Here is a 16785-nt window from a genome sequence, read left to right on the forward strand (position 1 = left end):
ATTAATAAAAGACCACAGACCTCACAACTTCCCAATCGTATATCAACCGCACGACTACATGGTTTCTCTTCATGAACTTTCCGTAACGTACCGTCATTACTTCACGCCGTAAAACTATGCTACTCCACCACCTATCACAGGAAATTATTTTTACTACACCACCTGAGGCCAGTCAATTCACGGTTTTAAGCCACATTTCGCCTGTAACTTTGCATCACATTTACCACAATGACAAAAATATCCGGCGCATGCCGACGATGGAGCAGTCCCTTCTCGTTTATTCCATTGTGTAATTTACCAGTCTCCAATCACAAATACTGCATCTCGAGCCACACAATCAATGTACACAACTAGATTTAAATAGGGACTACTGAACTATAGAGACACTTATGCGGCTCTGACCTGAATTCACCAAACGTAAGTCACGGCATCATGGAAACTCCTTAACATTTCACTCCGTGACGTTTGTTCCTAGTAACTGGCTAATTATTTCCGTCTGAGGAATATTTCTCCAGGACCGACTTCCCATAATCAAACAAGTAATCACAAACATCTAAGAAATCTTTAAAACGGAGCGCTTTAAACAAATGCGCATACTTCAGATTTATTACATTAATAAAAAAGAAAAATGACTCTTGTGCTATAAAATGCTGCTCCGATTCGGCGAAAATTCTTCACATCTTGGTGCTGTTACTGTTGTAGAACAATATGCGTTAGATTTTATTTTGATTTTAAACCTGCAAAATTCTGGAGCAATGTTTTGATGAAAAAGAGTAAGTTTTAGTATTTATATTTAAGCTGTGAACTAATGCATCCTTTGTAATATATTGTTGCGATATGTAATTTGTAATATGAGTCTTCTCTTCGATCAGTGGACCCAGTATGGAAACGACAGACGTGCATAAAATGGTGCTTGTTTGTCTTGTGTGAATGATAGAATTAGATGCCAGAAAAAGCCACCAAACGGCATTAAATTGCAGGAAAATCGTTGGTGACCAGGGCTTCCCCGACCCCATAGCTGGTGGAAGGGGCACAATCCCCCTCCAAACCCCGCTCCGGGTTTACGCCTTTTGGGCCTAGTATGCTCGACCATCATCGTCTTCCTGGCGCCATTTACTCCGTTCCCCCTGGCGCCGTTTACCCTTACTATGCCACTGCAGTCACTATGAGATTCATGACTGACTTAATACATAAGGAGCAAATCCGATCAATTGTTTTGAAACAAACGAAACTTATTGATAATATTGTGAAGCCGTACCCAACCACGTATATAGCGGTCTGGAATTCAGTCGATTCCATTATCGTAAGTTTTAGCCCATACAAGTACACCATTAACTTCAAAATGGTTGCGGATTCAACTGAGTCTGATTTCAAAACCGTGCTGTACTGAGGTGGGATCCGGCTTCAAATAACTGGACCCCACCCCTAGCCACCATCATTTCAACTGCACATACACAGGAACCAAAAGGAACACATGATCTTACATATAGATTGTTGTTGTGCACACACAATTCTTTTCAAAGCGTGGGTAACGGTTACACAATTCATTTATCATATTCTATCTTAAGTATGTTTAAAGCGGAGAAAGACACTGCGACAGTGTAAGATACACTGTTCTGCAATTTGAACATCTTCGGCTTTTCTCGTCAAGTCGAGAAAGAAACCGCGGATGTAATTCAGCGCTATTAGGACAATATTTGGAACTACTTTTTTTCACTTGGCACCGTATGGCGGCAGAAGTAGACGAAGTCACATTCAGAACGTTGTCGGTTATTTTGCTGTTGTGACATATGTGATCGAGAATCCAAACTTTTCGCCTTTAAGTGTATTCCAACAACTACTTACGGTTCTATCTCTTCATAGCGGAAATGGCCGATCGATGTTCTTTTAGTTCTGAGTGATTGCATTTATTTGTTCAATTGGTTAAATGGTCTGATCGTTACCTAGTCAGTCTGCCAGCCAGTCACTGAGATCGATAGACAAGATAGACAAGATAAAATTGACAGCCAGTCAGCGAGATAGATAAAGAAGATAGACAAGATAAAATTGATAAACTTAGGTAAGATAAGATAAAATAAGATATGAAGACAAGACAAGAAAATACATAAGAAGTGAAGAAATTATAAGCTAAACATAAAATGACAAGATGATAACATAGGATGCAGAACCGGATTAAGCTAGCGCGGGCCTGTATCATATGTTCTAAAGGGGCCCTAAAGTTAAAAGAAAAACCATATAAATATTAAAACACATACATTTTTAACTTGCATAGTATAGTAATTGTATTTTCCATTATCTATACAGCCAGATAATACGACAAATATGTCTGACATTTCAGTAATATAATTATTTACATGTAAGTAATTGATAGATTAAGAACATTGAGCGCGGGGCCCTTGATAGTGCGGGTCCCGAATCATATGCTACTTTTATTGCTAGGATAATACGGCACTGATAGGATGATGAGATTAGATAAGATGATACGATAAGACGGTGCGATGATGAGATGAAAAGAGATGAGACGACTTAAGATGAGATAGATAGATAGATAGATAGATAGATAGATAGATAGATAGATATGAAACTCCACAGAGGATCTTTTCTTAAATCTGTTATCTGAATGGTATACATGTATTTCTATGTTAATACATCATACGGTCGTACATTTGCCCCAGTAAAACTGACCCTTTTCTTCCACGACGAGTCAATGGATGTTTACTAAACGGGAAAATAAAGAATTAATAGAAAACAATTTCTTCCTGATGTGGCTTAACAGAAAACAGGAAAGAAAATTCAGGTTGATTTGACTTAGAATATTTAGAAAATTGCACTTGAACATTTTAAGGGGTGGGGTCAGAAGTTTGGATTGGCGGTGTCTAAATTATATTTCACAATGCTATTACACTGAATATCATATATAACACAAATTCACAAATTTACACCCCTTTCAATTATTGTAGAAAGCTTGCCAGTAGCTTCTCGTGGGTCGGTGGTTCTTTCCTGGGTTTTCCTTGGTTCTTCCTCCACCATTAATACTGGCCGCCATGTATAGCCTATCGTGTGCTGCAAAATGGCGTTAAACCCTACAACAACAACAAGAACAATTATTGTACCTATTTTTCCCAACCTCATTTGTAACAGCGTGTACCTGGCTTCAGTTTACTTTGTGAAATGACTTTCCAATATCAGCGAAGATTATTTTAGTGTTTGGCACCGTCAAAGGAACCCCTATTCAGAATTTAGATTGAAAAATACAACCCTGTTTTATGCAGCTCTTTGATCCCTGTTCGTGACTGTCAAAACATCTTAAACACCACTTATATACTGAGTCCTTCCAACCCTATATTATCACGGGCTTTATAATAACAAACATGACGTACAATCTTGGTAAGGACACGAATTTTCTCGAGCTGACAATAGTCTATTCCAACCAGACAATTGTATTCACAAAGATATATTTTACGATAATTGCAACATGTTGTACAATATGTGTATCGCCGATGGCTCAGCAAGGACCCTGATCCGAAATTCAAGTTTTTCTAATGGGTTCAAGTTTTTAAAATGGGGTGGGCGTGGAGGGATCGTGTCCCTTCAAATAGCCAAATATGTATTGTAACATTGAAATGTTTATTATTTTAATTGGAAATGGGGGTTCAGTCGAGCTCACCGAATCCCCTCCCAAGGCCAATCATAAATGTAACATGTCTCATTAATAATATCAATTGATTCTTGCATACATCCTGTGATTAAAAATAAAACAGTAGTCGCCCTGACTATTTAAATTTGATTTAATGTCTGAAATATATGAATACACTGTGTGTATATTATGGAATGACGACGTTTTATACCATTATCAAGGTTAAAGTACTCTGGTCAACTGATAATGCTTCATACACCTATTATTTGATATCAGTAGATCACGTGAAATTTATTTTCAGGCAGGACGAATTACCATCTAAGGTAATGAATTGGATTGGGGTTCTTGTTATCTCGAACAGAGGTTAAAAGTGAAAATTTATCTTAGATTAGCATTTTGACATACTTGTATTATTAACATTCCCCTCCCTTCGAGTAGACCGTCACCATTCACCTCCCTTCGAGTAGACCGATCTGTTGTTGTTGTTGTTGTTCTAGGGTTTAACGCCATTTTTCAGCACAAGATAGGCTATACATGGCGGCCAGTATTAATGGTGGAGGAAGAACCCGGGAAAAGCCCGGAAAGAACCACCGACCCACGAGAAGCTACTGGCAAGCTTTCTCACATACCCGCATTAGCCGAATCCGAGACTCTAACCCACGCACACAGAGGTGAGATGGCAGTGATCCGTAACGGAGAGCGCTTTAGAACACTCGGTCACTCAGGGCCCCAGTAGACCGATCTACTTCATCTACTTTATTATCATAACAAACTGGTGTCCTTGTCATGACCACTCAACCATGCCGTTTTACATTTGCGCGTGTGGCTTAAGATATATGAAAGAGAGACAAGAAACTAGCAAATACTCACTCAAAGCAAATATGAACAAAATTACAGATTTAATTTCTTTGTGAATTTATACATTCTAGCTTAATGTTTATTAGGCTCGTGTCCTCTATATTAAACAAAATTTAGATGTAAAGAAATACAGATACTAAACTGAATAATAAATATTCAAGCCTACCTCAAAGTAAATGTGAATGAAATTACAAATTTAATGCATGTGTGAATTTACGCATACTAGACTCATGTGTATTAGGCTCGTGCCCCCATCTTAAAACGTACATGTAAAAATATCGAAATGATCCAACGATGCCTTAATACTTTTAAACTGGGCCATCAATTCTACATAGGTTTTATTGGTTTCCTGCTTGTTTCCGGCAGGTCATAATTACTATACGGAAACCCAGTGATTGTTGTTTAACATTGATTTTACCGGTTTCCCGCTTTAGAAACATCTATATCCAAATAATTACATGATGCATTCCATTTTTTATTGTGCTGAAAGTTTAATTTGTCCGAATCAAGAACTACTTATCTTGTATATTTTAATATCTAGTGCACAGACAACTTTATTTTCTCAAAAGGTAATATTTATTTCAATGGAAAGTGACATAATAAGCGGTTGTTTCTTAAACCGTCTGCATTGTAAATAAATTTTCCACCCAAGTATGTGCATAGTTCTTAAGGTTGGTATCATATTCCTTTCGATCATACTCTCTCTATCTCTCTCTCTCTCTCTCTCTCTCTCTTTCTCGCTTGCCTTGTGTGTGTGTGTGTGTGTGTGTGTGTGTGTGTGTGTGTGTGTAATGTTCTGGAAGCTAACCCGTGACTCTCATCCTGGGCATTTTATTGTGTCATCTTTCAAATTAAACGGGCATATAAGGATCTAGTAAGTAAAACCACTCATTCCTAATTTAAGTTCTTTCAGCAGAATCGTTTTAGTTGTGTTCAGATATAATTTGAGGAGGATTTGTTCAATTTTTTTTGGCGGTATTACATAGTTTTGATAAACTTTTTGGACTAAAACACTCATGTGGGATTATTGAGAACTCGTTAAACTACATTTTGGGTAATATCAATTTAGTACATTAAGGCTTTTGGTACATCAACTCAGCCAAGACTATTAGCACGTCAGTACTTTCAAGACTATTACAATTCAGTCGGATTCCCTTAGCCCAGCCATTTATTGAAAGTATGGTCTAGCCTAGAAAACAAAAGGATTCCCGGTCTATGATGTGCATCCATTTTAATTGAAATGTACTATCTATATCAATCATGGATATAAAGAGTATCTTCCTAATTTCTTTACAAATTGTATGTCGTCATCAAACTTGTTGTTAGTTGCGGAAGAGGATGACCTACGAATCTTGTCACTGATCGAATCATCTTGTGGATATGATAGTTGTTGAACAAGTCATAACTACCCACGTTCTATTTATGAAACAAGACATATTGGTGACATCTGAAAGTTCTGAAAGGGACAAAGGAAAAATGCCTGCTATTGGATTTATGGACATTTCCCTGCCAAGTTTCACTTGGGCCACTTCTGCATTATAGGTTGCAGCAATCAGACTCTGAGATGATCGAAAAATGTTAGTTTTGAATCAAACTTGGTAACCTGAAACGAAAAATGGGAATGATGAGATTGCACGTCAGCTGCGTCAGATAAATTCTCTGCTAATGGCAAGAGAGGTCACCACTGCCTACGCTATTCCAAATCCTGTCGTGTGGATTCACTACTCCTCATGTGAGGGGCCTGGAGTTGGAGAGAACTCAAAAGTCTTTGAGTTCGGGAAACTTAACCTTGGAATCACATACAGAAGTCTCTCCCGGGAGGGCGAAGTTCACCTCGGACATGTAGTCTCCACTGAGGCAAAATAAAATCTTTTTTTCTGAAAGATCACAATTGGGATTCACACTCAATGCTATCACCTTTTTCGTTTCTTGCACACTCATTGTCGTTTTAACTCCAGTTGACATATGTCAGTAGTGAAAGGGGTTAGTTTAGCCTCAATGGGAATTAGCATTACAGCCCCCCCCCCCCGGGCAAGTTTAGCCTCAATGGAAATTTAACATTAACCACCCTGGGCAAGTTTAGCCTCAATGGAAATTTAACATGGGCAAAAAACCCTGGGCAAGTTTAGCCTCAATGGAATTTAACATTGGAAGAAAAAGACGTTTGGGCCTGTTGAGCCTCAAGGGGAAATGGAATGGGACCCTATTTTTTTTAAAGAAACAAAAGGGTAGGCAATGGAAAGTTATTCTCTTTTCGAGACCTATGAGTGGCCCTGAAAAGGGCCTTTGGGTTTCTTCTTCTTCTAATTTCTTCTATTTCTCCACCAACTTCTTATTTTCTGTCCTACACTCTTTCTCTTCTTTTCTTTCTTTTCTTCCTTTTTTTCTCTTCTTTCTTTTTCTCCTCCTCTTCTTTCTTCCTCTTCTCATTTTCTTCTTCTTTTTCAATTTTTTCATTCCATGCTCTTATTCTTATCCTTTCCTCTTCATCCTCCTTTTCCTCCTTTATTTCTTTCATCACATCACTTATCATGTCCTTTACTTTACGTAAATTGTTAATCTCCATCTTCACTCGATGGGGACTATAAGAATAGTGATCTTCATTTAGTCTCACTAGCATTTGTTCCATCATGCCCAAATTGTCCAGGACGTCTTGCAATGTTTGCATTTTATCGAGGTGGTTTGAAGCCATCTTCTCTGTAGAATGGTTTGAACGACGAATACTGTGGGTTCTTATACGAAAAGCGCGGACGTGATGGAAAACACCCCCCAAGAACAAAATTGATATTACCTAGATTATCACTTAAAACGCGCGGACGTGATGGAAAACATCCCCTACTTTTCTCATTTCATATGATCTACTATCCACATACGTGAAGCATCAATAAACAAACCCCTAATCTACTATTTACACACGCAAAGCATTAAAATGAAACCCAAATTTACTATCCACACCAACCTACATCAGCGCTTACAAACTCAAACACAAACACTATAAAAAAGAGTCAGTGTTTATATTCACACTACTCTACATACACACACACATTGGCAAATTGATTACTATTTCTTTTCTAAAGGTTTGGGTAGACCTGAAAAGGGCTGTTTGTTTTTGAACTCCAGTGACACCTGGTTAATGATGGCACCTTCCAGGCCTGGCACCACACACACATCTTCTTCCCCATTCTCCTTTTATCTTTCTTCTTGGGAGTGCAGAGGCGGGATAAGTGGCTTCAGAATCCCAATTTTCTGTCTCTGGGATTCTGAAATTTCCTCTCTCCTTTTCCTCCTCTTCTTTTTTTCTTCTTTCCTCCTCCTCCTTTTTCATCCTTGCCTCTTTGACAATGGCCTCCGCGGCCAGTTCATTTAGTATGTGCCTGGCATATTCCAGGTGCATCTGGAGTTCTAGCAGTTTCACAATTCTGGTATTCATTGTCTTGTAAACGAATGAACAGGGTAGCTACACTGCCCAGTGAGTTTCAATTTATACTAAAAGCGCGGACGTGAAGGAAAACATCCCCTAAAACAAAATTAATCTTACCTACATCATCACCAAACAACGCGCGGACCTAAAAGAAACACTCACACACTTTTTTATACTACCCATCACTATTCTAAAAAATTTTATTAAACAAATAATATACTATTCACATACGCAAAGCAATCCAATCCATCCCCAAATCTACTCTCCCCACACCTCAAACAGCAAAAAAAAAAAAACAAAAAAAAAAACATGATCTTAATCTACTATCCACACCAACGCACTTACAAATGCACAATCCTATACACAAACACATACACTCACACTAGAAAAAAAGAGTTAGTATTTATATTCACACTACTCTACCTACACACATTGGCAAATCGATTGTTATTTCTTTTCTAGAGTATTGGGTAGCCTTGAAAAGGGCTGGGGTTTTTTTTTTTTTTGTTTCCTATGGCAATCTTTTAGTTTCTAAGAATGCGACGTCCTCTGAGGATAGACTTTCTGACGATAGGTCTGCTTCTTCGGAAAGAGAAGAAGAACTCTTTGGTGTCGATACGACAATCGACAAAGCCTCTGTCAGGTTCAGGTTGCTGCTGCTGCTGTTGTTGCTGTTGCTATTGCTGCTGTCTCTGAAGTCTGTACTTCTCTGTCCATTCTTCTTTCTCCCTGTTCACTTCTTCTCTGAAGAGCTCTTCTATCAGGTCTTCAGTGACTTTTAACATTCTCACATTCTCTGTCTCTTCTGGCTTCGGTATCAGACTGTGTCTGACCCTATGCAAATTCACGTAGGCTTCATTTAGCTTAGCTAGTTTGGAGCACATCTTCGTAGGAGGATGAGTCGACAATGGATGGTTAGACTGGAAACTACCCCGGTTCTTAAAGTCAAAGCGCGGACGTGAAGGAAAACATCCCTCTACGGTTTTCGAGCCGAACCGTTCAATGAGTGTCATGAGAGGGATAGTAAGAAGTCAAAGAGCATGAATCAACATTCTTATTGCCAAACAAAAGACAAAGGCATTTTTTTTCAAAACACAACATTTTTTTATTCAAAATCACTTAACACTAACAAACAACTCTAACATTTTTAACAATAATCCAACAATATAACATCAAACATTTTTTCAATTTACACATTATTTTGGACAGGGTTGGCAACGTTGTGAATGAAATTGTGATTTCCACTGTTGGAAGTCATTAGGCCATTGATGGACACTACGTTTCCTAGCTTGAGACAAAAGATAAGCATAATGGTCACAAAACCATTGATCTACTTTCACATCGTTTCTAGAAGAAGAACGAGGATCAAAATGAGTCACTAAATGTTCTAAGGAATAGCCCAGGCTGCGATGATGCAGAAAAGACACACAGTACTGTCCATACACCAAGGAATCTGTGCCTTGTAATTTCACATTATTGAATCGGGTGGTCTGAGCATTTCTTCTCATAAAGTCAATGATATCGTCTTCCAAAGGGGGCAATCCGTACGAATCGAAATATTCCACACATCCTTCTTGAGGAAAGTAAACGGCTACTCAGTGGGTTCCTGGGAGATGACTGTCGTCCGTGTTGATCACGTAAGCTTGATGGTCTTGAGGTTTGCGATGAGGGAGTTCATCTTTAGCACAGACGACAGGATTCCAAGAAGCCGTATACGAACTGTGGTTCAAAAGGTAATAAAGTTCCCAGGTATCCATTTGTGTGTTTTGTTTTTATCTTCTTCACAGGTAATAATAAGTCATCAATTCGATCCTGACTTTTTGCTTGAAAATGTCTGACAAATAACCGTTTCTTCGTTTCGTCTCCTCACTTTGATTCAGGAGAGCTTCGATACGATCGATCTCTTGAGTGGTTAATGGTGGACAAGAATGTTCACGCAAGTCTTTATACCACTGATGCAACACGACTTCGTCCGAGATGAGACTCCAAGCTTCGTCCAGATACTCGTCCAATTTTTCTTCTTGACTCAGCATCAGGCATTTATCGTGTTGAATTTGACTGGGATGATCGTTTTGACATCCATAGCACTCTTTTTTGATCAATTCCGTCATTTTTTCGACCAAGTGTTTGGCAAAACAGGAGACTAAATGGGCTTCTTGTTCTGGCCATCTCGACTTCATCATGATAACTTCTTCGTCTTTGTCTTGAGATTCTCCTTCCACGGACTCCTCACATTCCATCTCCAAAGTTTATCCACTAGGTAAAGAGGGATAACAGTCTTCCATGGCTTCTAATAATCTAGAATGACTTCTCTCAAACTGTTGATTTCTATGGTATTATCGAATTCTGCATACATGATGACGTTCACCGTTACATCAGGGGCTGGGTCTGCAAACTGAAGTTCCACACGAATCTGGCCGGATTTTAAGGGTGGAAATGTCCCTCGTCACTGCCCTGGTCAGGTGTGAAATCAAAAGCCCACAAAGCGTAGCCTCCTGCGTAATCTTCGTACGTAATATCGTGACTGGTGTTGGTTCCTAACTGACCGGTGGCTTCGTACAGGGACAAGTACGATCTCAAGTAATTGTTCTGGGTAAACTTAGGCTCAAAGGGCCGGGTACACAAGGTCTTGCCATCGCGACTGACTTCGATTTTCTTCACGTTGAAGTGTTGAAACCTGAAAGGATTTTCATTGAAGTCTCCGTTGAAGGCTGAATTCAGGACCATGCCAAGGATTAAACGCTTGGGTAACTGTCCTTGGAACAGATGATCTTCGATTATGGATTGATGGTTACGGGGAATGGTGAACGTTTTCACTTCCACGCGTCGGATGGGATACTTGGCAGTCGTTCTGCTCAACGTTTGACTGATGTCATTCCCCACTTTAGGTAACACTTCCACGCGTCGTACGTAGAGTTTGGCCTCCTCGATTTGGCTTTTAGGATTGCCAGTCTTAGTAGCATCAGCACCAGCCAACAAATGGAAAGCGGCACTGCTGCGATTCAGTCTCAAGCGAACATTTACCCCGTTCAGCAAATATTTTTCTTGCAACCACATGTCCAAATGCAAACGATCCATCAGTTCTAAACTCTTCTTATTTAAGATTTTGTTTCGTCTTTCCTCAAAGCCGTCATTGTCTTTATCTATTACATCAAACTTGTTCGCTTCGTCAGGTTTCCATAGCACACAAGCATTGAGATGAGTATTCTTGGCATCTATTCCGTACGTCAAGAGATTTTCCAGGTAGGCACGGTAAGGGTAAGTATCCATGCTGCTGCTGACCAGTTTGTTATTCAAGTACAAGTCCACTGAGCTGAACAAGAAATGCATGAAATTGTTGACGGGAGCTATATTCTCAGTGTCTTCTATTCCACCATTATCCTTATCTAGAACTTTGACTTTCAAGTACAAGTAACTGCTATTCAGATCGATGTAATCTTCGGGCTGTCCTTTGATTTCAAACTCGATGGGAGCGGAATCCGTCAAAGAGAAGACAGGGTGAAATTCCACCCACTGGGATTCTTGCATGGTCATCATCGTAGGGGGCATGGCAAACAGATCTAGTTCCGACTTGGAACAGGCGCAAGACTCTCGGTGCATCATTTTTTCTCTGTGTCTCAATAATCGAAAACGTCTAAGTCTCGAACGGTTCTTCTTTTCTTTGCCTTTCTAGCTTTAGAAGTGTGAAGTCTGGTGAAAGGGTGTTTTCTTCGTCGTCTCTTTCTGCCTTGTCCTTGCTGAATGCCTGACTCGGTAGCGTGCAGGGCATTTATAGGTGTTTCTCGTCGGCCCAAAAGGTCTTTACCCGTTTGCAGCAAGACATTTTTGCCTGCCCTCATGAAAGCTTCTTTGGGGTTTTGTTTGTCGATTATGACATTTTGGAGAAATTCTTTGCCTTGTGTCAGTGCCGCATCTTTCAAGGCGTACAATCCTCGTGTCACCATCGGTTTCAACACCGGGGCCACCGAACGAAAGGCCGATTTCAACATATCTCCTAAACCGTGTCCTCGCTGTCGTGCAACCCCTCGGTACACTGGATACATGACTTACGAATCGTGAGAGAACCGTTTTCGAAAATGGAGTTTCACCGTGACTTTTCCTTTGGTGAATGGAATATTTTGTCCCAGATCTCCTTTTATAGCAATGTTGACCGTGTCCAAATACGACTTGCTGACAGGAAAATAATGAGGATTTACAAATTCGCGGTGGATGTGGTAAGTGTTTCCACCTTCCTCGTCAGTGGCCATGGCAGAATTTACTTTGAAAGGAATGACACGCAGTAATGGCACGGAGGTGTGTCCCACCACGTTGTACTCCACCACATCGGAATACACGAAGATCAAATTCAGTCCCTGGTTCAGTTCTACCGGGAAACGGAAATACCTCGCAAAATGCCCGTTGTTGTCAATCTCTGCTTTCTCAATCTTTTTGGTCTTTTTATCCGTGACCATATTGAGGTCTCCACCCAAAATGTCATACAATTCAGGGCAAAATTTAATACGTATACTTTTTTCCTCACTTTCAAATTTAATGAGTAGACGGTGAGACAGTTTGTGGTACTCAATGGTGACACTTTTATTTAGTTTGGTCAGAACTTTGTCAAATGCTGCATAGAATTTGTCAGCGATGGCCTCCACCAGATGTTGACCACTTAAATAATGGCCTGGGTTAATTTTAAATTCATCAACGTAAAAAGGAGGAGAAGTGTCACTGCTGCTACGGGGTATTAGGGTCTTCGCAAGTGATTTATGTTGAGGAGTGGTCGTCATGGTTTGCTGCGCTGTTGGGTCCAGAATTTCCACCTCAAAATTGTTTTGAGTTTCAGTGATGTTTTTGATTTGTGTTGGGTGAATCATTTCTACCAAAGCCACTTCCCAATGGGCTTCGTGCTCTAATGGGATGGCCTGAGGTAATTTGGCCGTGTAACAGCACAACGTGTTGTGGGGAAACACCTCCATGGAACTGTCACTGGGTAAGGTTAAGTAAAATTGGTTTTGGTGACTCATAATTCCAGAGTTCTGTGGCTGTCCGAGGGGTTACTGGACGTCAGAGGCGTGTCTCCGCCCAAAATGGGGTTCTGGTTGTGGTTGGAGTGGTGACTGGCACTGGCACTGGACACAAAGTTTCCGTGGTTCCCGTTCGAAGAGAATTTCAGGGAGGGATTGGAAGCAGGTAACCGATGCAACTGCTCAATAAAATGGTCCACAATTGTTTGTCTCCTTGTTGCAAACTCAAATTGGCAATGGCTGCCCCGATGACACAATACACCACGAAGATTTGGCAGAAAAAGACGATTTGCGTTTTAGGCACACGTTCTCCACACCACACCCACAAGGGTTGTTTTTGTAAATCTTGCACAGAAGAACTAGGTGAAGGAGGAGTGGTCTACGTAGCTGCGTCTGTGTGAAAGGGCATGATGGTCACTTCTTTTTATAGTCGATGACTTGCGAAGCGTCGATCCAAGAATCAAAACTGGGTGGATATCCTTTCCAACGTACTTTGACTTCTTTGACACGTCGTTTGCCCACTTTACGGGTTCTGCGTTCGAGAATGCTTTCGATGTCGTACACGTCGTCTTCTTTTTTGGTCACACGTTGTAACTCGGGCAAATAAAACGTTCCTTTGAGCACTTCTCCGTTCATGTCTTCCAATCTATAGACGGCAGGATGACGGCCATGCACTCGTCCAGTGACACGAAACAATTCGGTCGTCCAGTTAGGTACGTAACCTTTGTCGAAAGTGCGTTTGGTTTTGCCAATGCGCACCCAATCTCCTACGGTCAACTCTCCACTTTTCTTGGGGACAGCCCTCGTCGGGGACGTACCAAACAGGCGCTCAAACACCAGCACTTCGTTGTCGGGAGTCACTTCTTGCGGGGCACGTCCGATGCTTCGATGGTAAGATTGGTTGTACGCTTGCACCAGGTGCGGTAAGATGTCGATGTACTTCAGAGTGTGGTGATGCGTAAAATATTTCCACATGCGTTCTTTCAAAGTGCGTTGAAAACGTTCCACGATGCTGGCTTTGGTTTCGGGATTCTCGGTGGTACAAAAATGAATGTCACGTTTCATTAATTCTTTTTGGGAAGTTTGGTTCAGAAATTCGGTACCTTTGTCCGTTTGCCATCGAAGAGGGTGACGACCGCTTTGTTTCAACACCCGTTGCAGGGCTCGCACTAACTCGCTGCTCGATTTGGAAGTCAAGGGCACGACCCAGGCATATTTGGAAAAGACGTCGATGACACAAAACAAAATATTCGTAGCCGCGATTGTAGCTGGCCAAATGAGAGACATCGGCTAAATCGGCTTGCCATTGATGATCGATGCCTTCCACTCGGGTCCGACCTCTGGCAAACTTGCGTCGAATGGGTTTGTGTAAAGTGTAGGTAGCTTGTTCTTGTAACCATCGTTGCACTTGAGGTAAACGGAGACTTTTCAGTCGCGTTTTGGCAGCACGATACAATTTTTGAACTCCTGCGTAACCTGCAGAATGGGAGGGATTGTAGTAAATGCTGGCTAACACTTTTTCCATTTCTTGTGTTTGTGTGTTAATAAGACACCCACTCTTGAAGGATGCTACTCCTTTTCTCTTGGGGTATTTTCTTGGATTGCAATGCTTTGCGTGTGCGACCGGCAATAGGTGTCGAGGAGGAGGAGGATGTGTGAACAGGGGATATCGGTTCTTGTTTCACTTCTGTCTTCACTTCTGTCTTCACTTTCTTTTTCTCTTGTGATGAAGAAGGGGGTGGCCATCATCTTTTTAATCCATCCAATTCTGGAGGTAGGTGGTGTTGTTAACTTGCGTACTTTTTCTGGTGGAGTTTGAAACCCTTCTTCTTCTTCTTCTCCTTTTTCTGTCATGGTCACTGGTACTGGTACTGGTACTGGTACTGGTGATGGTGCTGGACTTTTCATCAAGGTCTTAAAATCTTTCAGAGTGGGTAGAGCTGTTTCGTCTAAAGCTTTCTGGTGAAAGAGTTTCAGTCATTGCAAGAGTTGACCGTACTTTTGCGATTTTTCTGTTTCGGACAAATCTTGGCGATCCATCAAGGACTGCAATTCGTGTTGTAACTGGGACATCTCGCTCAAATGGGGATTGGGAGGTAAATGCGGAGTGCCTTGTTCTTGCCAACGATGGTATTCCATCCATCGTTTGTAAGGCACTAAAGCTAGTTTTCGTCCTTCCATGCGGTTGTCAGGGGTCGATTCTGAGATCTTGGGACTTCCGAGGGCCTTTTTATCTTGCTCCCACCAATCCTCCCAACATGGTTCCCAAGACTCCTTTCAGTAAGGGGCCTAACAAGAGGGGTAAAATACCTCCACGTTGGACCAACATCTTCTTCTTTTGACGAATGGGCATTTTCTTTTGAACCATTTGGCGAAGAACGTGACGATGTTTGCCTAAGCATTGTTTCTGGTGTTTGGACAAAGGGATCGTGCCTTTCAAGACGTTCAAACAACATTCGCACACGGTATCGATGACCTCTTTGGAGGCTGATTCAATGAGTTTTTTTTCGTAGAGGTGGAGAAGCTTTGGACAGGACAGATAACATGTCCCCATGTTTGACTAAACGAGGAGGCAGTCCTTTTCTTTTCTTTCCTTGGGGCTGTTTAGAAGAGGGATGTTTTCTGGAGGGTGACATCTTTGAGTCTTCAGCACCAAAAACACTGATACCCCGACTTGGTCACAGGCCATTTTTATACTGGAACGTGTCGCCACTGATTGTCTTTACGTCGTATCAACTTCAGGACAGGCATGACACGTCGTGGAGGGGTACGCAACAGACTAAATCGAGCCAGTTCTTGCTTGGACAAATCCAGTAAACTTTGTAACATGCCCGATCTTTCTTGAACTTTGATTTTGGGAGCAGGTAACTTTGATTTTGGGAGCAGGTACTTTGTGAGCAGCAGCCACTGTCACTAAATTGGAGGGTCCTGCCACTGGGGAAGTTCTTGGGGTCATCAACGGAGAAGTTCTTGGTGTGATCAACGTCTCCAAGTACTCTTCAGTTCTTGGTGTCATCAACGGAGAAGTGGATGAACGTGAGGCTGTCGGAGACGCAGTCACCGCCGTGACAGGTCGTGGTTTGCGAGTGTAAGGTTGCGTCCTGGCCGAAGTGCCTCTCTTGCGACTAGTTTTCTTCTGTGGACTTTTCTTTTTCTGAGGACTTTTTCTCTGTTTCTTTTTCTGGGGGCGTCTTTTCTTTTTCCGGGGTGGTGTCTTGTAAGAGGAGGGTCCCGCCACTGGAGAAGTTCTCCTTGGGGACCTGGTCTTTTTCTTCTTCTTGGAGCTTCGTTAGACTTTTTTCTTGGGGAGAAGTTTGGGGGCATTAGGATCCCATCTTAAGAGAGAGCGAATGATGACCCCTCCTAGAGTACCGCTCCCTCCAGGTTTCAAAATGATTTGTTTTTTGGTTTGAGTGTCGATGCGGAGATCGGCCAGTTGGGTCAAAGCGACTTTGTTTCGATTAAAAAAGCGTTTGGTTTGATGAGGAATCTGAATGATTCCTTGGAGTAATTGACGTGCCGTCACCGTGAACCATCGTAAGACTTCTTTGAGACTAGCTTCTAAGACACGAGCTCGTATTTGTGGATCTTTTTCTCGACTGATGCCACAGAAAGCACGAATCAATTTGACGGGAAGATGCGACTGAAGGGACGTCATGTTGACGTTGTGTGAGACAGACGAAAAGGGTCTGAGGTTTTCATAGATTTTTTTTTTGGAGTGAAATTAAGTCGAGGACGGAGACGTGTACAGGACAGGCCCTCCGTCTTGGCACCAGTGGTGAAATAAGTGGGTACGAAATCGCAAATCATCGGGGGTCGTAGGTTTCAAATCGACGAGTAAATAGGCGTGTTGAGTTTGAGTG

This window comes from Sinohyriopsis cumingii, chromosome 1, assembly GCF_028554795.1.
Source record: "Sinohyriopsis cumingii isolate HCF-2022 chromosome 1, ASM2855479v2, whole genome shotgun sequence".
NCBI classification, from domain to species: domain Eukaryota; kingdom Metazoa; phylum Mollusca; class Bivalvia; order Unionida; family Unionidae; genus Sinohyriopsis; species Sinohyriopsis cumingii.